Raw genomic sequence first — 25,750 nt, forward strand, 5'->3', positions numbered from 1 at the left:
TTTGTGGGATGAGGGAATGATGAGCAATCGTCACGGCCTTTATAAGAATATCGGCAATTTGATCTTAAGAGGGTACATGTGAAAGAAAAATCACATTGAACTGGAGCTTTGCTTATAGATTAAGTGACAATTAACTTCATTATGTTTTGTTCTCAATGACTTACTCACATGAGGTGGAGTAGGGTTAAGGAGAGGGGAGATATAATTAAAGATCTTGGAATCAAATGATTATTTCAAGTGGCACATATAGTCCAACACAACTTTTAATTTCATGTTGGAAAACTCTAGACTTCCGTATACTTCTTTTAAGAGACAAAGGATATACAAGAAACATATAATAACGAGTGGTAGAACCAATGTACGAGTAAGGGGATACTCAGTCCAATCACCTTCTGGATAAGCATCCATATCCCATGGAACAAATTTGGACTTTAAAAGGCCACCTCGGCAGCTAAAATTGTTTAGAAAATGTCCCTAACCATAAAAAAAATTTCCAACTTAGAGGCCCTGCGGATGTATTGAGATATTTTTGGGGATAAGGTAAGAGGTATATCTTGTTAATTTTACTAATAATTATTGATAATTTTACTAAAAATTTAGACTGTTTTATATATGAAAAATCATTATGATTTTTTTAGGACTTTAGAATTTGCTTGAAAAATAGTAAATGGGATTCTAAGAAATATTTTTCATCATTAGAAACATAAATTTTTATAGGGTTTAGATGGTGATTATTAAGAATAACGAAAAAAAAAACAATTTTGAATTCATGGATTAATTTACCCAGGTTAGGTCGGTTTATGAACCTATAGAAAGAAAATATTTTTATCTTCGAAGCGTAGAGATACTCCCATCAAGCCAATGTAAGGATAATGTATTTCAATCATCATACAATAGGAAATCAATTGCCATATCGTTTTATAAATGAAAAGATGCTGACATCCAAGTAAAAGAAGAACACATGAAATTTGATGTGGAACCCAAATAAACGAGGCACACATAGTTTAAGTGCTTTTAATGAATGAAAACCAACCGATTTGGCAACTTTAATTTCTAATAATTATTGGTTGGATTCTTATAAATAAAAAAAAAAGAAGAAGAGACATTTCCACCCCATCATAGCACTATTAGCACTAATTAAGCTGCTATTGGCACCTGGCTTTTTCTTATTACACCTTAATTAAAAATAAAGAAAATAAGCAAACCATTGAGAATAAGTAAAAATTGGGATGTTAAAAGAAGCTCTCTCGTTTTTTGCTAGATTTCTATTTTTTGGATTTAAGATTTTATATGAGTTTAATGATAATTATAATTAATTATTGCAATTATTTGAATAAGAGTTATATTGATTCGTAGTGTTGGGACTGTAATTTAAGTCAAACCTTCAAAATGTTTGAAGAGTGTGTTTTAATCTTTAACGTGGGTGTGATAGTTGATTTAAGAAATTGGGATGTAATAAGTAAAAGTTGGGGTGCCAATGGCAGCTATCTTCAATAATAGGACTTAATGATTAATCAACTACATCAGAAACTCCATAAAAGCTTCATTCTCTCAGCTCTCAGCACATTCTCACCCTCTTCAGTTCAAGATCCTCCTCTTTGACGACTAAAGTATGTCCTCGCCTCCATTGGCCACCACCAAGACCTTTACTTCCACTCCCAGCTTCGACGAGCAACAATGGGTCGACCAAATCCGTCGAAGTCTCAACGAAGAGCTCGAAGATGATAGTGACACTAACGTCTGCATTTTTAATGTCCCCAAGGCCTTAATGTCCAGCAAACCAGAAGCCTATTTTCCTCAACAAGTCGCTCTAGGCCCATACCATTATTGGCATCCCGAGCTCTACGAGATGGGAAGATTCAAGCTTGATGCAGCCAAGAGAATCCAAAAACAACTCCAAAGCCTCAAATTCCAACACCTCGTTGAACAATTGACGAAATTGGAGTCAAGGATTCGCGCTTGTTACCATAAGTACCTTGATCTCAATGGAGAAACGCTCATATGGATGATGGCCGTTGACACATCTTTCTTACTTGAATTCCTAGAAATCTTTGCCTTCAAAGAAGGTAAGAACCTTACAAGAGTTTCGTCTAGGATGTCTTATATGGTCGAACATGCGAGCATGAAATCGGTGACAAACACAATCCTTAGGGACATAATAATGTTAGAAAATCAAATTCCGCTATTTCTATTGAGGAAGATGTTGGAATTCCAATTCTCGTCATTAGAAATGGTTGATGAGATTCTAAATTCGATGTTAATTGGTCTATGTCATGAGCTCTCCCCATTCAAAATGATGGATTTTTCAAAAATTGATGTCAAGCGGGCTCATTTACTAGACGTTTTGTACCACTTGATTGTGCCCAAATCAGAAGAGACATCCCAGATCATCATCGAGGCTGCTGAATATGATCAAAATGAATCAACCATCGACAGCAAAGAAGGATCATTCGCGAATTCAGGTCATGTAAAGAAGCTTCTTAATGTGGTATGGGATTTGCTATCTAAATTAAACGATGGACCAATTCGTCAATTAAAAAATGCCTTGGTTTCAAAACCTGTTAAATTGGTATCAAAATTATTAGTTGTCACACATTTTCAAAAAAAAGAAGATATAAAACCAGAAAATGCGAGTTCAAATTCAACCGAAATCAGCAAACCTCCATTAATGGAGGAGATTGCGATCCCTTCGGTCACCCAACTAGCGAAATCTGGTGTTCGATTCTTACCCAGTAACGGAGACATCACGAACATTAGTTTCGATGAGATGACATTCACATTTACCCTCCCTACAGTTAGTTTGGACGTTAATACAGAAGTCATACTAAGAAACTTAGTAGCATATGAAGCATCGATTGCATCACAATCGTTGGTTTTTACGAGGTACACCGAATTGATGAATGGGATCATAGACACTGATGAGGATGCAAAGTTGCTAAGAGAAAATGGGATTATTTTGAACCATTTGAAGAGTGATCGGGAGGTAGCGAACATGAGGAATGGGATGAGTAAGTCTGTTAAATTGACGAAAGTACCCTTCATAGACAAGGTTATTAAAGATGTGAACAAGTATTATCATGGTAGATGGAAGGTTAAAATGGGGAAATTTATGAAGATTTATGTGTTTGCTTCATGGAAGATTCTCACATTTCTGGCAGCTATTTTTCTCTTGATGATGACTGCTTTACAAGCTTTTTGCTCAGTATATCGTTGTTCTCGTCTTCTACACATTCCAGGTCCAGCTGCTGCTGAATGATTCTGTAGGGCTCATCTCCTTTGTAAGTAATGGTCCTATTGTTCTCCTGCCTTCATCATGCATAAGTCGTTATCGATCATCATGATCGATAAATAAAAGATAGAATGGTGTGTTGTTGTGCGTTAATTAGATGTTTGTTACATGTGAGATAGGGTGTTGTAATGATGTGGTTGAATGGTTAAGATTGGTTGTGATGATGATGATGAGCCAAATTTAATCACTAGGTTTCTTTTTTTACACAATATTAATGGGAAATTATCAGAACAGCACAGTAATTTTTAGAAAATTATTAGATCAGCACATTTAAAAAAATATTTTTTGATCCCTCAAATTTAGCATTTGGAAGATTATTAATTTTTTTTTTCAAAATCAGGGAAGTTTTTTCTTTGACCATGGTCATCTCTTGTAGACTGACAAAAAATTGCCTTATCTTCCCCAAAACGGTCATATAAAAGCTCTATAACCTCTATGATAAATTATTTTAATCCATTAAATGTCCTCTTCAATCCATCGTTTTATAACTCTCCCTAATTACTCCTTTAGAAACCCTTTATTTTTCTATCTGAAATTCCCCTCATTTATACTCTACAAATCTTACCTTGTTCTTCTTGAGGTTTGAACTTTTAAACTTATTTTAATCCCTCGTTAAAATCTTTGATTTTTTTTTTAATATCCAAAAATCAGGTTATGAGCCTCATCTTCAAATTTATTTTGGTTAGAAAACAAGGTAAAATTATCATCCTTCATAAAATTTGTTAGAAAAAATATCTAAGTAATTAATGTTTAATACAATTTAAACATTATTAAGCTTTTAGACAATTAACCAATACAAAATAAAAGATCAACGCCAACACAAATTAATATCCAAGTCCAAAATCCGAGAGCAATGATGATCAGGGGCAAAGCCAAGAAGGGACTAGTGGGGGCAACTTTAAAAAAAAAAAAAAAAAATACTGAATTGGTTATTAGCCCCTACACTTCAATCCATATTAGAAAAAGTCCCATGTTTTTTAAACCGACGTTATGTAAAACCCCACTTCCAATGCACATAAAAAAATAAAATAAAGTGAAAAATTAGAGATACACTTTCCTTACTAACTTAGTAAGATTCATTTAAGCTCAATTGGATTTACCAATGCAATTCAACACCGGAAAAATTCATAGCTAGAAGAGAAAAGAACAAGAATCAATTCTTTTATTTAATTTTGGGCTTGATCCAAAGTTTTGAAAATAGACTACTAAAATCCCATTAGAGTCTCAGAACTTGAAGTTAAAATTCAACAGTGAAAAATCAGTATTTTTTGAAAAATATTTCGAATTTCATCAATTTTTTTCTCTACAATCCCTATGGCATCGGATCATGTTTTTAGATGCCTCAAGGTAAGCTTAACAACACTTATTAGGATTTGAAATCTTTCTAAGTCAGTAACAAACCTAATACATGTACAGAAAGAAATCAAGTTTATTGGTCGACCATCATAAGCAATTAGCCCCCACTGACCAAAATATGAATGAACCCCACCACAGGTAAATGGGATTTTGTAACAGAAATTGGAGCTATAAGCTAGAGGAGTTATTCTTTTGTCCTCCACACCGTGGGAGCCAAGGGTTTTTCTGATCGACCTCCGAACCCCAAATCCCCCGCCCAACCAGGAAGACAAACAAAGAAACCTACCTTCCTTACACGATTATAACAAAAGAAAGAGACAAAAGTGAGGAAGAAAGGAAATGTAAATATTCATTTGTTCAACACGATTTTGTGATGGAATGTGTACGTACTTTCATGGTAATTTCGAGATCACTACTCATGAGCGAATTGGTAATTTTCTCTTGAATTTCTCTAAAATTGATTTTTTTGGATGGCTCGTTATGAAACTTTTGGGTTCTCTAATTTATGTCTTCAATTTGACCAAAAAAACGTTAGTCCACGTTCCACACAGACCATAGTTTTAAAACTCATAACCTCTATTTAACTGGAATTAGTGTCCATCGAGTTAAGTCAACAACTTGCAAGTTGATTCAAACAAGTCAAATAAAATAAATAAATTGGTAATTATACTTAGAATACAGTTTTTACAATTTAATTTTGTGAAAATCTTTCCTTACTAAGATAGTAAGATTTTGAGCTTAACTAAGGTTTGTAGGGTGCCGAAGCGTTCGCCGGGCATAAAGAGAGTCAAACATTTTTCAAAATAGGGGTTAGAAGTTTTGGAATGGGCTGATTTTTCGTGGGGATGATCTCTATGGTAAAGAGATCATCCTCACAAAAAACCAGCTCATTCCAAAACTTCCAAAGCTAGTTTATAGGTTGAAGAATAGTGGAATGTCCGAATTTTGTAAATCACTTTGTATGGGGTTAGAAGTTTTGGAATGGGCTGATTTTTGGTGAGGATGATCTCCTCGTCATAGAGATCATCCTCACAAAAAATCAGCCTATCCTGAAACTTCTTACCCATGCATTGAAAAATATGTTTAGCTCCCTTTAATTAGGGCCTCTGAACGCTACCCACAAATATATATATATATATATATATATATATATATATCCTTTGACTCTTAAGAATGACTCATGAAAAAACACATGATCGCAATCATTTAAATACAAAATCCAATGGTTGAGATTTATCCTCGGGATAAGTATCCATGAGATTTGTGCTATCAAGATACTCATAAATCTCAACTATTAGATTTTGTGTTTAAATGCAAAAAAAACTATTTCTTTTAAATTAGATCTAAGGTTTTGAAAATGGACGTCTGACAAGGTCTCATAAAGCTGTTTTTGGGATCGTAAGTATACAAGATTTATCGGCACTTAATTGTTATTTGTCCTAAATAAACATGAATTGTATTAATTTATCAAATTATCGAAACTAATGGATTTTCTTACTATTTACAGGTAAAAAGGGCAAAATTCGAAGGTAAATGTCATTGTAATAATTATTGTTACAACATACGAGTTAAGAGGGAGCATCCAACCAAATCTCGAAGCAATTCATCGCCACGTCACCACGCCGCGGTATCACCCTACCACTTCGCGATAATCTTGAGGAATTATGCCTCGAGATTCGAACCGAACATTTATACGCTTTGGCAGTTGTAATTGAAGGCTCTTCTCGAAACAAATCAAGCTAAAACCAGATCCTACAACTCGATTAAAAAAACTATAAATTGAAGAGTAACCCCAAAGGAAAGAAGCCTCTTGAGTCCCTCTTGGTCCTTTCTGAATCTATTTTTCTTCCTGTAATTCTTTGTATTTTCTTTGTTTTTGAGAGAATTCTTGATTGTAGTGAGAGCATCAAGAGTGATTCTGTCAATTTTCTTCTTTAATTTTACTTGTAACTCTTTTGGGAGATCATCAAATAATGATTGAAGTGCAACATAGTTCTACATCTTCTTCTCCATCTTATATCTTCTTTTATTTACTATAATTACAACTTACTCATTGCGATAATCAACTAGATTCTATTTATAGAGATCAAGGATGTCAGAGCAAGTTCATTTAATATTGTTGTTCTAATTCTATCATTTATGCTTTAAACTATGATCTAGTGAAGTCCCTTATGATAGGATTAGCTAATTTATATCTCTGATTCAAGCTTTAATGATTATTGCTTAGATAAGTTCAAGAATAATTATGTTCTGTAAAGCTTGCAATAGAGATGCAGAGATAAAGATTGAACTAAGACTTTGGGCAAGTCGAATTCGTTCCACAGGGACAATGAGGATTCAAGGATTCATTCGGATAAAAATGCCAAAACAGAATTTAGAAACAAAAACAGATTAGTTTTAAAAACAAAACAAAGTTGTAGTAGAAACTAAATTGAAATCTAAACAGAAATTAAAGATTGAAATTCTAAGAGAGAGGGATTAGAGAGGTCAAGTAAACCTTTGCAAGTAATCCATAGTGTAGATAAATTCTGAAATTAACTCAATCCATGGAGCAAGTCATTGCTCATGGATCGGAAGATGGATCAATTAAATTTTTGAAAGAAATTAGAAGCTATTCATGAAAATCCTAATATGATGGAGATTGCCCAATTTATATTCTGATTATTCACATAGCATAGCCATTCTTGAACTTATCTAAGTAATGGTTATCTAAGTTGGATCAGAATTATAAGTTGGATTACCTTAATCAGAATAGAATTTTCAGAATTAAAATATGTAAGCAAGCAAGAATTTAAATCTACACTAGAGGGATTAATTTGCTATGGCTTCCTTCACTTCTCTAATGAGAATTTAGCCAATCATTGCAAGCATTGTAATTGCAGAAAAATAATAAAAGAGAAAAGAGAGAATAGGTGAAGAAGATGAAGATGATGATCGATCCGAATTCTTCTTTGATTGCTCTCCCAACAATTTACAAAGAAAAAGAATTGAGCACTCTTGATGTTCTCACTACACTCAAGAGATCTCTCAATAGAAAATTACAAAAAATAAAGAGAGGAACAATCAAAAATTAGAGAAGAAGAGAGCAAGGAGAGGGCCTAAGAGGGATCCAAGAGGGGTCCCCTTCTTTGAAATCAACCCTCAAATTTATAATGTTCTTATTCGGGTAATTGGGGTGATTTAGCAGATAATTCGATTCAAATGACTCAATCAGTTACAACCACCGAAGCTTCTAGAAGCTTCTGTAAAAATCTCGAGGATAAATTCCTCGAAATGACCGCGGCGCGGTCTTGGCTAGCCGCGACGCGGTGACGTGGCGCCCAAATCGATCGATATTTTTCTAGAAACTTCCTTTCGGCCCGCGTATTGTAACCATAATTGTTATTTCTTTTGTTGATTTCCGAATGTGCCATTTTCACCTGAAATTAGTAACAAACAATTGTTAGTCACATTAATTTGGGATTTAATAAAATTATTATTATTTTAAGGGAACTAGTATTTATATGATGGTAATCTCGGTGAAATTACGGTCCCAAAATGATATTATTGGGACCTTATCAAATATAAGTCGAGTAATTTTATCTAAGTTCAAGATTTACAAGGATATTCTTTGTTTACGATCAATTTCTAATCGATTTATCTTTCGATCCACGAACAATGACTTGTTACGTGGATTGAGTTAAAATTGAAATTATTAAGCATTATGGATGACTTGCAATGGTTGATTTGAACTCTCTAAACCCCTTTTTTCATTATTTTCAATATCTAATTTCTTGTTTCAATTTCTTATATAAATTAGTTACCGTTTTCTCTTTTGTTTTTACAAATCTGTTTTCAACTTTTGTTTTGATTTTTAATTCGAAGTTTAAGTGAATCACGATTGTTCCTGTGGAACGAATCCTACTTACCCAAGTTTTATTCTCATTATTTGTTCAATCTGCAATCTCTATATCAGTTTTCAATGATCAACGTCTACCAAACTTCCACATAACTCCCAACTTAAAGATGAAATTAAAAATAAAAAATAAAAAATTACTTCTGGGCATGCTTATAATAGGTTGTAATCCTGTTATTTCTGGTTGGGGGTTTGCCTAGACACCCCCCCCCCCCCTCCCCCCTTTTAATTGACAAAAAAAAAAAAAGAAACAGTGAAAAGTTACTTTTTTTTAAACAAAAAAAAGTTCAAAATTCATAGAATTTCTTCTTCATCAACCCTAAAGCATCGGATCATGTTTTTGGATGCCAAGAAGTAAGCCCAAGGACCCTTAGGCTAGGGAGACTCTTTTACTTTTTGTACTCGACAGAAACATTATATAGATTTGTTGCATTTTTTAGCTGATTCGGCCAAGTTGGTGAATTGACTCAATGATCTTACTATGTTGACTAAAAAAGTCGGTTTTGTTGAGCTTCCGGACCGAGTCACCTCAAATTAAATCCAAACAAATTGAGTGTACTCGACCATGTTTCCTGTCAAATTGACAAGTTTTAAAACTATGGTCTATGGTCTAGACATGTGCTTCATTGCTCTTATAATTAAAAAAGAAAAAGAAAAAGAAGCTCATTAACCAAACTAATATGCGATGGGAATTGATAGTTATGAGAATCTTTGCTCCTATCTTTAAAAAGGTGCTTATGCGATATGCACCACCTCTGGGCATAGATTCTTCAACTCCAAATTAACTACCACCATTTAAAATGCAAAGGAGAACATTATCAAAGAACTTATTTTTGCTTTATTCCAAATGGGTTAATTGGAATCATCTTCAATGATGATTAATGGAGAATTTTTAGAAAAAGAGAAAGAATCCACACATGACCATACACACATGATCTTAGCTATGTTTGTCTTGGGTTGGATCCATTGGTTAGAAAGTACAAAGTTTCTACCCCAACTTTGTTTGGAGAAGATTATGTTGGAAGTATACACACTTTCAAATTTCTTGCTAAAATAACTGATATATATCAGTTGGAATTCTTATTCAAGTTATAAATTCTTCTAGTACAATTATATAATTAATTACTATGGGATATATATTCTTTCTGTTTTTTATTAGATGAATTGAAGTCGACTTTAATTCATCTAGAAAGAAAGAAAGAAAAAAAGAGTAGTACAAGATGTTCTAAAGTAGCCACACATCCCTCTTAAAAGATCAAGCATGAAGTCAGGAAAGAGGAACCAGACACAAAGATCATGAAATAGACAAGCAGACCGTCCTCTATTCTCTTACCTAAAATTAGACTGTTTACAATCATGTCAAGCAAGTGAATGACATAGGTATTCGCCATCATATATTTGATCATTTTGCCTTTTAATAAATGACGAAAATAAATCAGATTTAGCTAATTGGCAAGTTTTAAGTCAAGTCATGGTTGGATTCTTAAAGTAATTATGTTTCCACCACACTACATGAACCATTACAATTTACAAGTGGTACTATTTTAATGAGAAAAAAGAAATCGGTTCAGTACTATATTTTTTATGTTTTGAATTCAAATCATAGAAAAAGTTCTTTTATTGATACTCACTTTTATCTACATTGCAAACTCTATAAAAGTCTCATTCTCCTCTCTCTCATCGCATTCATAGCCTTACAAAACATCAACCCTGGTTCATTAAAGTTCAAGACTAAAATATGTCCTCCCCTCTCCTGGCCACCATCAAGACCTCAACTTCCTATCCCGACTTCGACAAGCAAGAACAGTGGGTCATTCATATGTGTCAAACTCTCGAACAAGAGATCGAAGATGATACCATCTCCATTTTTAATGTACCCAAGGCCTTAGTGTCCAGCAAACCAGAAGCGTACTTTCCTCAACAAGTCGCTCTAGGCCCGTACCACTACTGGCATCCCGAGCTCTACGGGATGGGGAGATACAAGCTTGATGCAGCCAAGAGAACCCAAAAACAACTTAACAGCATCAAATTCAAACTCCTCGTTGAAGAATTTGTGGGAATGGAAACAAAGATTCGTGCTTGTTACCAAAAGCACCTCGATCTCAATGGAAAAACACTCGCATGGATGATGGCCATTGACACTGCTTTCTTATGTGAATTCCTAGAAATCTATTCCATCCAAGAGGGTAAGCACCTGGCAAGTATTTCATTTGGGATGCCTAATTTGGTCGAGCATAAGGTAATGAAATCTGTGCGGAACATGATCCTTAGGGACATACTAATGCTTGAGAATCAAATTCCACTATTTCTCTTGAGGAGGATGTTAAAATTCCAGAACTCGTCATTAGAAAGAGCTGATGAGATTTTATATTGGATGCTAATTGGTTTATTTAAGGAGCTCTCCCCATTCAAAGTGACAAAGAACTATCCAAAAATGGATGTCACGAAGCCAGCACATTTGCTAGACTTTCTGTACTACATGATCGTGCCCAAATCAGAAGAATCTCCCGAGATCAATGAGCATGATGAAGATCAAACTGAACCCGCCAACAATGACCAAGAAGTATCATTGGAGCATTTGGACGATGTAAAACAGCTTTTTCATGTGGTATGGGAGTTGCTGTCCAAATTAAACAAAGGGCCAATTCCTTATTTAAAACAAGCCTTGGTTTCTAGACCTGTCAAATTGGTAGAAAATTTTCCTTCGAAAATTATTGATGGTCTTCCAGGTTTTTCAATATTACCACAACACTTCAATTCTGAAAATGAGAATTCAAATTCAAATTCAACCGACAAACCTCCATTAATGGAGGAGATAAAGATCCCTTCAGTCACCCAACTAGCTAAATCTGGTGTTCGATTCTTACCCACTGACGGAAATATCACAAGCATTACTTTCAATGAGAAGAAAGTAACACTTCACCTCCCTACCATTTATTTGGACGTTAATACTGAGGTCATACTGAGAAACTTAGTAGCATATGAAGCATCAATTGCATCAGGACCGTTGATTTTTACAAGGTACACCGAATTGATGAATGGGATCATAGACACTGAAGAAGATGCAAAGTTACTTAGAGAAAAAAAGATTGTTTTCAATCATTTGAAGAGTGATAAGGAGGTTGCAAACCTGTGGAATGGGATGAGTAGGTCTGTGAGATTGACGAAAGTACCCTCCCTCGACAAGGTCATTAAAGATGTGAACAAGTACTATGATGGTAGATGGAAGGTTAAAATCGGGAAATTAGTGAAGATTTATGTGTATGGTTCATGGAAGGTTCTCACATTTCTAGCAGCTATTTTTCTCTTGCTGTTAACAGTTTTGCAAGCTTTTTGCTCTGTCTATCATTGTTCTCCTGTTCTCCATGTTGCAGCTGATGATGGATATTCTGTGATATAGCACATCTCCCTCCAAAGTAATGGTCCCATTGTTCGATCTTTGCATTCATATCATGTGTACTTTCTTATCGATGATCAATCATAATTAACAAAAAGGAATAAACTGTGTTGTTGTGCCTTAAAAGTTTAGTGCTTTTCATTTTGATCATGTACATGATGCTAATTAAGTGGCTATTTGGTACCAGACCAAACATCACCATTACTATTATAAATTGTTTTTATCTTATGGCAAAATCAAAATGCATGGCATAAAGGAAAGTAGTGTTTAATATAATCGGCATGGATTATCTTTTGGCAAAACCCTAACCTACCAACTGAAGAAAAGTGGTCTTTGATCTTGTATATTTATGGTATAAGTTTTGAGAATCCAAAGAAAGGGCTCTTTTAAATCTTTTTTTAAAAACCCTTCTTCAGTTTGGATTGCAGGAAACAACTCGTTTCCCTCAAGTGAGATTGATTTTTTTTTTTGTTAGATTTAATTTTTGATGGCTAGTTATCAAACTGAGGGGTTCCCTAATTTATATATGTTTTCTATTTGACAGAAAAACATTAGTCCAAACCTGGTCTAAAGTATAGCTTTATATATGTTTTCTATAGACCGTAGTTTTAATTAAAATTCAAAATACTCTATTCAAGTTGAATGTCCATCGAGTTATGTCAACAGCTTGCAAGTTTATTCGAATGAGTTTAATTTTTTTTTAATTAAAATTAAAATATTTAAAATCAGATTTAATATTTTAAAACAAATAAAAATATTTTTTTTGTTCTCCACAATCTTGTAACTCGGTTGATTTTTACCAGATTCAAACTTTTTTTTAGCTGTCTCGGCTTAGTTGACATGTGTTGACTCAGAGATTTGCTTAGTTGACTCAACAAATTGATTCTATTGACCAGTTGGACTGAGTCACTTCAAAGTCCAATCCAATCCAATCAACTCGATCAAGTTTTGGGTCCGCATGAAGAGTTTTAAGACTATGGTCTATACCTGCATGTGTTACCAGATTATCCTATTATGCCAAACTGCCAATCAATACGAGGGGAATCTTCACGGTAGAATTCGTATTGGGTTCGTGGAGAACAACAAACCCACTATACCCCAATACTAATTCAAAAATAAAAAAGTCAATTATTTGACAAACCTAATTTTGATCAAATTTTTTGATGAGGTGGGGCATTAAATTTCTCTAAATTCATTGACTTTGGGCAGATAGATTTTGTTAGTTTTACATGGTGCTCTATTAACAAAACAACATGATATGTTTCGCCCCCATCAGTTGGGGAACAAAACATGTTAGAGAATAGGATGTATTGCATTAAGGTGCATGAGAGACATTCTATCATTGCTAATGTATCTCAACGCAAGTAAAAAGTTGTGGTAGGGATTGATATATTTGGAATAAATCACTTAATATTTTCTCTATTAAGAATGATTGGAAAGTAAGATATTTAAATTTAAACATTAGCAGTGATCCGTGTTAATTAAGATTTTTTTATTAGGCTTATCTTTTATATCTTGGTTGCATATAATCTCTATAAATACCTTACGAGGAGGGTTCATATAATGATCATCCAAAAATGATCAATAAGTCATTTTCTTCATGGTATCATAGCGTAAGCTCTATTGAGAGCATGATCTTGGTGTGTTGTTATTTGACGATGAGGCCATTGCTAGGGGTGTCAACGGATAGTCGAAATCCGAATTCGAATTCGAATTTGAAAAATCGAATATCGGATATCGGATTCGGATGTCAGTTTAACATTCGAATGAGTTTTGGATACGAATTCGGATATTGCGATATCCGATTCGATAATATTCACTCCGATAATAATATATATATTATGTATTTATGTTTTACAATAAAGTTTTTATATATGTATATATATCATGTTATGTATTCGTGTCATACAACAAAATTTTATTTTTTAAACTTTATCTTCTCTCAACCACCTTCAAACGTGAAGAACCAGACGACGTAACCAGGCACATACAATGGTTTCGATTGAACTCCATAACCACTGTCTTCTTCGACCGGCGACCATCAGGTACATACTCTCTCTCTCTCTCCGATCTGAACCAGTCGGAGTGATTTTTCGAATAAAATATGTGGGTATCGACTGTGTGAACTCCAACACGTCTTCTCCGGTCGGCGAGTATCCAGGTACATTCTCTCTCTCTCTCTCTCTCTCTCTCTCTCCGATTTGAACCAGTCGGAGTGATTTTTCGGATGAAATTTGTGAGTTTCGACTGTGCGAACTCTGACAAATTGAGGATGACGGTATTTTGTAGGATTTTTATCGGATCGGATATTATTGGATATCCGATATGTTTTTTGGATTCGAATTCGAATTCGGATAGCATTATTTTTTTTCGGATTCGAATTCGGATATAGCACTATCCGATCGGATACCTATCCGTTGACAACCCTAGCCATTACCATGGCGGCACCATCGTCGAACCTAGATTTTTTCCCCACTTTTTTATTATTCTAGTTTTCTTCATTAAAATCACCCTCCTATATCTACACAAATCTCTCAAGTCTATACATTTATATCTTATAATATTATTTTTTTTATCTTAAATCTCTCCAATAAGAATTGTTTTATTTAAATCGCACAATCCTACTTTATATGCTCTTAGGAGAAAACATGATAGACTTGGCCTCATAAGTCATCGGTTTTGACAAACTCAAAAAAGAGCAAAATGCGATAGTGGAGGACTTCACAAATAGACAACGACCACTAGGAGGCACAATTGGATTTTGAGCGATCTAATAGGATATCACTTAATGAGATCAAGGAAAATTATTCAGAGAAGCCAATTGCATATTCCTTCTTCAAAGGACCATGCAATTTCGAGAGGGTGTTACAGAATAAAGTGCATTGCATTAAGGTGCATAAGATATATTGTATCATGGCCAATGTATGAGTATCTCAATCAAATAGAAGGTTGTGATAGGGATTGATATATTTAGAATATATCAATTAGTATTTTCTCTATTAAGAATGATTGGTAAATAATATATTTAAATTTAAATATTAAAAGTGATTTATGTTAATTAGGATTTTTAGATTAGGCTTACCCTTTGTATCTTGGTTGATATAACCTCTATAAATAATCTAATCATCCAAGAATTATCAATAAATCATTTTCTTTAGAACATGACTACATTACACCTATAAAGTCTTTGGCCCAACAAGATACGACCCTGATTATGGAGTAGCTTACTAGTGGCAGTGGCGTGCTATGGTTTTTCCACCTCCGCTTATCAGGTCTCCAATTATTGCTAGAACACTAAGCTTGACTTGATTGATTAAGCCCCATTTGCTAGGCCTCCTCCATTTGCTCCATCTCGCTATTGAGCACTCATTGGTATGGTTTCCATTCCGTCAGGCTTATCTTTTCACCTTTGTTATTTCAAAATTTGGGATGGGATTCGATAATATTGTGATTGAGAAGCTTTGCCCCCTACCTTTAAAAAGGTTCTTATGCACCACTTATGGGTATAGATTCAAATTTTCTACAACTCAAAATTATTACAAGCATCTCAGTATGCCAAAGACAAAGCAGTGGAGTAAAGGATATGACAAGAAGAACATTATCAAAGAACTAATTTAGCTTTATTCCAAAGGAATTAGTTGTTTGAAAATCATGCAAGATGATTAATGGAGGAACTTTAAGAAACGAAGAAGAATCCACATGTGATTTTTATTGCATGATTACATGCACAGGATTGTGACTATACATGGATCAATTAGTTAGAAAGCATAGAGATTCTAAACCAACTTTGTTGGAGAAGTTAATGTTGGAAGGATGTGCACATGCAAAGTCAATCGCACTCCTTTGTTAAAACAATTATCTCACTTTGAGATTCTTATTCAAGTAATATTTACTAATCTTCATGCACAATTATATAATTACGATGGTCGTATTCCTGTTTTTATTTTCATTAAATGAATTAAAGTCCACAACTTGTATTGTAGGACACTATAAGTTTTGTGCAGAGATCCCATCTGTACACTATTTTTTTATCAATACAATTGATTCCACTTAAGCAAAAATAAATAAATAAAATGTGTGCACAGAGGACATGTTAGTGAGATTCCTTGTAAACTTAGAAGGGTCACAACTAAAGGTGATATATTGGACATCGGGTAGCGTTCTTTTGACAAAATCCTAGCCAACATTCTAGATAAAATTTTGTCTTATATGGTTAAAATATTTTGGAATGGAATAATTTTTTGTGAGGATGATCTTTAGAGTCAGTAGATCATCCTCACAAAGAATCAGCCAATTCTGAAACTTCGACCCCCATGAAAAGTGGTCACAAATTAATGGTAAAAATTGATTGTTCACGATTCTTCATCTTATAACTAAGTTTAGCAATTTCAGAATTTGCTGATTTTTTGTGAGGATGATTTTCTCATCATAGATATCATCCTCACAAAAAATCAGCCCATTCTGAAATTTTTGGCCCATATAAGACAAAATGTTTTGTCTAGAATATTGTATAGGATTTTGTCAAAAGAACGCCACCCTTGGACATCCTATATATATATGGCTTGACACACGTGGGGTATATATAAGATCGACTTATTTTTTCCCGAGTCATTAAGTTGACTTCAAACTTAAATACGAACAAGGCACTATGTGAAAATTGAAAATTTTGACAAGAAAATTTAACAGGCCAAAGCCCACAAATTTTAGAAAGTGAATTTTGACGACTTATGGCCGTTGAAAATTTTGATGATCCCCTAATTTGACGGCTTAGAGCCATCAAATTTCTCCCATCCTCCATTAATTTAACGGTTTTGATCCATCAAAAAAAAATATAATGAAAATTTTGATGCCTTGGTTTGTCAAATTTTATGAAATTCGACAACCTTAGGCCATCAAATATAGGTTTTTTTCACGTTGTGAGGATGTTATATTATAGTTTTTTTTCCCAACTATAACTTTTGAGAATAATAAATAGTTATTCTACTTAAAAAAATAATGAATAAATACATAGATTTATAGCAAAATAGTAATACCAATTCGGAAACTAATTTTGTTATAAAAAAGAAACAACTAATTACAACAAAAAAGAAGAAACTGCCTAACTAAGATTTAAAATTTGAAATACTAATTTCAAAAAATAAACATCCTAACTACTTCCTAAAATTTCGACCCACCCCCCTCAAGTTGGTATATAGATATCAATCATGCCCAACTTGCTAATACGAAGTTCAAAATTAGGTTTGAATAATCCTTTGATAAGGATATTGACTATTTGTTGCGTTGTTGGAACAAACGACATACAAATAGCTCCACTATCAGTCTTTTCCTTTATAAAGTGCCTATCGATCTCCACATGCTTTGTACGATCCTGTTGCACTGGATTCTATGTAATGTTGATGTCAGCCTTATTATTGCAGTACATTTTCATTGGTATGTTCACTGGTAACTTCAACTCTTCTAGTACCCTCTTTAGCCATAACATCTCACAAATCCCATAAGCCATAGCACAAAATTTTGCTTCAACACTACTTCTTGCAATCACATTTTATTTTTTACTCATCCCATGTGCAATACCCTAACGTAGATCTCCTGTCAGTAATTGAACATGTCCAATTTGCATCAGTGTAGGTGTCAATTATTTGCTGTGTAGTCTTCTGAAAGAGTAAGCCTTTACTTGGTGTACCTTTTAAATATCTCAGGATTCGATAAGCTGATTCAAGATGTTTCTCATAGGGTGAATACATAAACTAACTTACTAGACTCACGAAAAATGCAATATATGACCGTGTATGTGATAAGTAAATCAGTTTCCTTACCAATTTATAAAACTGAGATGTATTCAATAGGATCGCCTTCTTTGTTATTTCCAAGTTTCTGATTAGGATCAATTAGGGTGTCTGCTGGTCTACAATCACTCATTTCGGTCTCCTTAAGTAGATCAAGAACATACTTCCGTTGTGAAACAACAATTTCCTTCCTCAACTGAGTTATCTTCATTCCGAGAAAGTATCTTAGAGATACCAAATCCTTGATCTCGAACTCTGATGCAAGAGACTTCTTCAATTGGTTCATCTCAAGTAAATCATCCCTAGTGAGGATTATATCATTTACATAAACGATTAACACAACTATCTTTCCTTCCTGCGAGTGTCTTACAAACATGGTGTGATCAGCCTGTCCCTTTGTATACCCTTGGCTTTTAACAATCTGAGAAAACCTCTCAAACCAGGCCTTTAGTGATTGTTTCAACTCATATAAGGATTTCTTTAGTCTGCACACCTTTGAACCAAATTTTTCATCGAAGCCTAGGGGTGCATTCAAATATACCTCTTCCTTCAAGTCTCCATTAAGAAAAATATTTTTCACATCTAATTGCTACAGGGGCCAATCAAGATTTGCTACAAGTGAAAAGAGAACTCTCATAGTATTTAACTTTGTTCTAGGTGCAAAGATTTTTAGGTAGTCAATGTCATAGGTCTGAGTAAATCCCTTAGAAAACCAACCTAACTTTATACCTTTCAAGTGATCCATGTGACTTTTAACTGTGAACACCCATTTACACCCCACAATTGTCTTTCTTCTAAACAAGTCCACCATCTCTCATATCTGATTTTTCTCAAGAGCCTTCATCTCCTCAAAAACAGTCTCTTTCCATTTGAAAAGATTTAGAGTATCCTGCACATTTTTAGGAATCTCCATACAAGACACTTGTGAGGTAAAAGCACAGAAATTGAGTGAGAGATTTTCATATGACACATAGTTGGACAATGGATGTTTGGTACATGACCTTACACCTTTTCGGACAGCTATAGGAATATTGGAATCAATAGACTCAAACCTATGATTAGTACCTAAAGTAAATGAGATTGATTGTACAGGTTTAGAGAAAGCATTACCTAAAGGATTTGTGGACTCATGGCGGTGTGGGAGATCATACGACTTTTCTCCTTGAGTTGTATTCTTTCGCGAGTGGACAATATCAAAGGTTGTTATCTATGTGTTCTTGGTGCTTATTTTCTCCATGCTTATTTTCGGACAGCTATAGGAATATTGGAATCAATAGACTCACTAGGCTCAAACCTAGGATTAATACCTAAAGTAAATGGGATTGATTGTACAGGTTTAGAGAAAGCTTTACCAAGAGGATTTGTGGACTCATGGCGGTGTGGGAGATCATACGACTTTTCTCCTTGAGTTGTACTCCTTCGCGAGTGGACAATATCAAAGGTTATTATCTATGTGTTCTTGGTGCTTATTTTCTCCATGTTTGATTCATTGAATTCATGACTTTCATGTGATGACATTAAGGATGGGCCTGTATTTTCATTATTTAAATACCCTAATTCACAAAAATCTAGTACAATAATGTTTGGATTCTCAACTTCGGATATACGTGTAAGAGACTGGTCAACTTCGGTTATGGATACAAGGGAATGATCAATCGACACATCTTCAAGTTGGAAATATACATCCGAATCTTCATTTTTTCTCCCTCCATGAAGATGAGTATTAAAAAATGAATTTTATTCAAAAAAAAAGTTACATCCATGGTGACAAACAATTTTTTAGTAACCGGGTCAAAACATTTATATCTTTTTTTATTATAGGCATATCCAACAAAAACACATTTTTGAGCTCGGGATTCAAGGTTTCCTCGGTTATGATCATGAATGTGAATAAAAATAGTGCACCCAAATATTTTTAGAGACAAATTTGATGAAAGCCTATTATTAGGATAAAACTTATGGAAAAAATCTAACGGAGTTTCAAAATTTATAACCTTACTAGGCATTCGGTTTATAAGATAGGCTGCAGTGAGAATAGCCTAGCCCCAAAGATATTTAGGTACTTTAGTTGTAAAAAATAATGCCCGAGCTACTTCTAATAGGTGTTTGTGTTTTCTTTAAGCGACTCCATTTTGTTGAGGAGTGTTATTGCAAGAGCTTTGATGAACAATCCTTGTTTCTAAGAATTTTTTTTTTCAAAACTTTGATAAAGTACTCTTTGACATTATCACTCCTAAATATTTGAATTGTTTCACGAAATTAATTTTGCACCATGGTGTAAAAAATTTTAAAAATCGCTTTTATATCAGATTTTTCCTTCAGTAAATAAACCCAAGTTAATCATGTATGATCATCAATAAATGTGACAAACCATCTTTTTCTATAATTTGTAGACACCCAACAAGGTCCCCAAACATCACTATGGATCACTGTAAATGGCTTAGACGCTTTGTAAGGTTGGGGAGAAAAAGAATTATGATAGTTTTTAACAAGCTAACAAATCTCACATTAAAAAAAAAGATGGACTTTTATTTCTAAAAAAAGTCGAAAACAAATACTTTAAATATTGAAAACTTGGATGGCCTAATTTATAATGCAATAACATTAATTCATTATCTCTAGAATCAGAAATAAAATTAAAACAAGTACTAATGTTTAATTTACTTGAGTTGGGTCCATTTTAAAAAAAGTAAAGTCCAGCACACTCCCTAGTACTACCAATCATCCACCCCAAACTCAAATCCTGAAACTCACAAAATGATGGAAAAAAAATTAACACGACATTTGTGAGCAAGGGTGATTTTACTAATAGACAATAAATTACAAGAAATGTTCGGAATATGAAGAACATTATTAAGAATTAAAGAAGAAAAGAGTTGAACAGATCTGATTTCAACTATGGTAGAAAGGGAACCATCTGCAATTTTGACCTTTTTATTGCCTACATAAGGACTATAAGAGGAAAAAAGTTTTGAGCAACCGGTCATGTGATCAGTCGCTCTAGAATTGATGATCCAAAGATCTACAGAATTTGGGAAGACATTAAGGAAGGCTGAAATAAAAGAGTTACCTTTTTGAGCTAAAGAGCAAGAAGGAGTTACAGATGATTTTAGAGATTGAAACAGTTTGTACATGTGCTCTAATTGCTTTTTTGTGAACGGGACCATTTTCAAATTGACTTGATGCTCTTGAGAATACTCAATTACAGCCTGGAATGCATGTCTTTCTCCACTATTCTTCTTCTTCCAATTTGGTGGTTTACCGTGAAATTTCCAGTAGATATCTTTCGTGTGCCATGGCTTTCTACAGTGTTCGCACCACGACTTTTTCCTTTTGTCACCTTTGGAATCCAATCCTCTAGACACAAGAACCAGACCCTCTGGTTCATTGTTTAAACTCGGCCCTAGATTTCGCAGCATTATCTTTCGTCGGGATTCCTTACGTCGAACTTCAGAAAACATCTCACGGATTGAGCGCAAAGGAGAAATAATATTCTAGTTGAGGTATGTATTAGCCTTCAAAACCATGCTTGTATTCTCACATGCCTCTTGCATCAATCCAACTACAAGGAGCATGGGTATGTTGTGTGATGCATTGTACATAATAAGTGATTCGGCTTATCTTGGCCCAAAGAGCTTCCGAATCTCTATCAAGTTTCATTTAACTCAAAAGAACATCTGAATCTAGAATGATTAGGCTCCATATATATTGAATTTATATAGATAATAAAGGAAACAAATCCTATAAAAAATTAACTCCAACTAATATAAGGTAGCATAATCTAATCCCAATCGAATTGAATTTCTATCCTAGTCTTATGCAAACATGATTTGGTGATCAATATGCACCTTATTACAAGATCTTAAACATGATCAAATATACCTTATTACAATGAGTGCATGCACACTATCCCTAATAATCGATTACCCTGGCCAACGAACTTATGGAGATCTCATATCACATAAAAGCCCATGTCGAGTCCAATGAAACATATTAGAACCCAACCTAACCATTCTACTAAGAGAATGTATTTTATTTTATTTTTTCAATGTGTTTTTCTTTTATTTTTTCAAGGAACCTCAACAAAAGTTTAAAATAAAAAAAATTGGAACATTTTAGCTTCAAACTAATCAAGGATAAGCTTTCAAGAGGGATGAAAAATATAAAAAAACGTGATAATTCTAATCACTAATTGAGCATGTTGTTATGTAAGTCAAAGGTGTTGTTATCGGGATATAATATACAGCTCCCTCTTTTGACATTCTCACCAACAAGGAACGTATATACAATAGAGATTAAAGAAAATAAAAGAGTGGGATAAGAAAACTAAACATCGTAGCTTGTTTTTATATTATCTTTATTCAATTAAAAATATCCTCATTTGTCTTAAGCATCCATGTAATCAACAAGCCATTAGAAATTTACATTTATTATATGAATATACAAATGAAAGAGAAGGGGTAATATATACATATTATTCATCATCTATTTCGGATGGACGATCATTTGTGCCCTTAACCGCATATTAGCACTTGAAAAGATTGATCAGTATATCAACATAGAACCAAAGGAGCTTCTGCAATGGGCTTGGTACCATTAATAGGGATGTTCAAATCAATTTTTCTGCTTTTTATATTCCTTTTTCTTGTAGTAATTTTGAACCCAAAAGATCGATAATTACAGATCAATCTTGTGTACTTGATATGTCTTTAATGAAGGGAATGAATGAAATCAGAGAGATATGGAAGGTAAGGTAGCTTCTCTTGTAAAACTTTATGCAATTTTTTTTTTTTAAATGAAAATTTTAATCAAAAAATAAAATCATTGGCCTTAATGAAATTATATTCAGAAAAAAAAAAATTAAAATTAAAATTAAAATAAAAAAATTTGTAGCAATTTGCAGAAGGATAACCAGGCACTCAAACCCCCTGAAAAAAATTTGTATCGCAAAGATTTCCAGTCATACAAAGTACAGTCATAATTCGAAAATAACAGTCCTTGTAACTTTATAACTTCACCCATCAATTTTTTTTTATAACTTCTAGTTGAATTGCTTTTCTTTACTGTTATTTTCAAAAAAAAAAAAAAAAATTTGCATTTTTGTTAAGATTATCGCCTTATCAACATTAAAAGATATTTTCATAGTCTCTTTAACCTTTCTACAAAAATCTAAATAAGAAGCCAAAAGTCTATAGAAATCAAAGTCACCGTTAGACCTTGTATTTCCTCACATTTTTCACCTTTGTAGTACCATTTTCTATAAAATAAGGTGTAGATTGTTGTCCTTTTGAAGTTTGAAACTGTAAACATACGTGGAAAAAACGTTTTATAAATTTATTTATTAATACCTAATGAATTTACATAAAGCCCCATTTGCCTAACTTCCATCACATTTAAACACTCAAAACGGTCACTCCTCACTAATAACCTCTTTGAAGACAAACATGCCCTACTCTTCCCCAGTCAATGTGGCCTCAACGTCGAATCCCAACTTCGACGAGCTTCGATGGGTCATCCAAATCCGAAGAACTCTTGAAGAAGAGCTCGAAGATGACAACGATATACCCGTCTGCATCTTTAATGTCCCCCAGGCCTTAATGTTGAGCAACCCAGAAGCCTACATTCCTCAACTAGTCGCATTAGGCCCTTACCATTATTGGCGTCCCGAGCTCTACGAGATGGAGAGATGCAAGGTTGCTGCTGCCGCAAAGAGAATCCAAAAACAACTCCAAAGTCTCAAATTGCAACAGCTTGTCGAACAATTGACGAAATTTGAACCAAGAATCCGTGCTTGTTACCACAAGTACCTCGATTTCAATGGCGAAACACTCGCATGGATGATGGTTGTTGGTGCATCTTTCTTGCTTGAATTCCTACAAATCTATGCCATTAAAGATGGTAAGATTCTTACTAGAGTTTCATCTAGGATGTCTCATTTGGTTGACTATGCAGGGAGGAAATCGGCCCATAACACAATTCTCAGGGACATAATAATGCTCGAGAATCAAATTCCGCTATTTCTCTTGAGAACAATGTTAGAATTCCAATACTCAACGTTAGAAATAGCGGACGACATACTATATTCGATGCTAATGGGTTTATGCAATGAGCTTTACCCATTCAAGATAGAGGCCCACACGAGCATCAGAGTCATGGAGCAAACACATTTTCTAGACTTTTTGTACCACATGATCGTGCCAAAATCAGAAGAACAAATTGAAATCAACGAACCCGAAGATCAAAATGAACACATCGACAACGAAGAAGGATCATTCACGCGTCAGATCACATAAAACAGCTCTTCAATGTGGTATGGAGGTTTCTATCAAAATTAAACAGAGAACCGATACGTTGCTTTAAAAAGGCCTTGGTTTCAAAACTTGTTACATGGTAATTATGTTACCTTGTAAAATTATCACTAAATTCCTGTTTTTGCGATATTAAAACAACCCATCGAATATTTATTCTGCTCTCGAGATAAAGAAGATATCAAACCAGAAAATGAGAGTTCAAACTCAAACAACAACAAACCTCCATTAATGGAGGAGATCATGATCCCTTCAGTCACCGAACTCGCTAAATCAGGTGTACGATTCCTACCCACAAACGGAAACATCACAACAATTAGTTTTGATGAGAAGACAGTAACACTTTACCTCCCTACAGTTAGTTTGGATGTTAATACAGAGGTCATACTGAGGAACTTGGTTGCATATGAAACATCAATTGCATCAGGACCGTTGGTTTTTACAAGGTACACCGAACTGATGAACGGGATCATAGACACTGAAGAAGATGCAAAGTTGCTTAGAGAAAAAGGGATTGTTTTGAACCGTTTGAAGAGTGATGCTGAGGTTGCAAACCTGTGGAATGGGATGAGTAAATCTGTTAGATTGACGAAAGTACCCTTCCTAGACAAGGTTATTGAAGATGTGAACAAATACTATAGTGGCCGATGGAAGGTTAAAATGGGAAAATTCATGAAGATTTATGTGTTTGGTTCATGGAAGTTTCTCACATTTCTTGCAGCTATTTTTCTCTTGCTGTTGATGGCCTTACAAGCTTTCTGTTCGGTTTATCGTTGTTCTCGTACTCTCCATGTTCCAGTCACTGAATGATTCTGTGTGGCACATCATCATAGAGTAACGGTCCCATTGTTTTCATTTGTTCATTGTGCATAATTTGTTGTTGATGATCAATCATGCATGATAGCTAGAAATGAATAAAGATGTGTTCTAGTTTCTTGGGTTGTTGATGCTAAACATTATCAATTTATCATTGTTTCATTACTGTCACAATTCTTGATTTTTCATGGGTAAGCTGGACACTGGGCCTTTTGTCCAAGCCCAATAAATTATTGACACACACAAACCTGGAATGGTCACCTCTAAGGGTGAGTTATATATATTGCCAGATTAAATGACACAGATCTTAATTGGATTTATATAGACAATAAATGAAACAAATCATGTAAAAAATAAAAATAAAAATCTTATCTAATTAACATAAGATAACATAATCATTTCCAATAGAATTGATTTTCTATCCCAGTCTTAAGGCTAAGATTTCAAGAGAAAAATAAAAAACGTGATAATAATATGAACCGCTTATTAAACTTGTCAGTATATCGGTCAAACGTGTCATTTTCGCAATATGTAATATAAGCTTCCCATTTTGACATCTGCTCCAACGCGGAAGGTATATAAAGTGATTGAGAGTAAAGAAAATTAAAAAAAAAAAAAAAAAATTGAGTTTGTTTTAATGTTAGTTTTATTTATCAGTAAAAAGAAAATCTCTATTGTCGTAGTCATTCATGCAATCAACAGGAGTGATCCTCTGTACCTCTTGTTCTACAGTTCATAGAACATCACATCTAACAAAAGCAATAAAACAGCGATCTTGTACTCATGGTTTAGAGCAGATTTGAAAAAACAAAACAAAAAAATCTCTAATCAAGTGTTTGAAAATGGACAGTAATGTACTAAAACAATATTTGTGGAGTAGAAGAATTTAAGAGGATTTTCTGA

At 34.1% G+C, this 25,750-nt stretch overlaps 3 pseudogenes; all 3 read left to right on the plus strand.

Annotated features, from left to right (window-relative positions):
* The first annotated feature begins 1,540 nt into the window (after nt 1-1,540).
* Nucleotides 1,541-3,453, plus strand: LOC147397305 (putative UPF0481 protein At3g02645 pseudogene; annotated as a pseudogene).
* A 6,726-nt stretch (nt 3,454-10,179) lies between these two features.
* LOC147397306 (putative UPF0481 protein At3g02645 pseudogene) lies at nt 10,180-12,083 on the plus strand (annotated as a pseudogene).
* An 11,012-nt stretch (nt 12,084-23,095) lies between these two features.
* On the plus strand, nt 23,096-24,964 carry LOC147397307 (putative UPF0481 protein At3g02645; annotated as a pseudogene).
* Nucleotides 24,965-25,750: the final 786 nt, after the last annotated feature.

The sequence above is a fragment of the Akebia trifoliata genome, chromosome 8, assembly GCF_017979445.1.
Source record: "Akebia trifoliata isolate Shusen 1 chromosome 8, ASM1797944v1, whole genome shotgun sequence".
Classification (NCBI taxonomy): Eukaryota; Viridiplantae; Streptophyta; class Magnoliopsida; order Ranunculales; family Lardizabalaceae; genus Akebia; species Akebia trifoliata.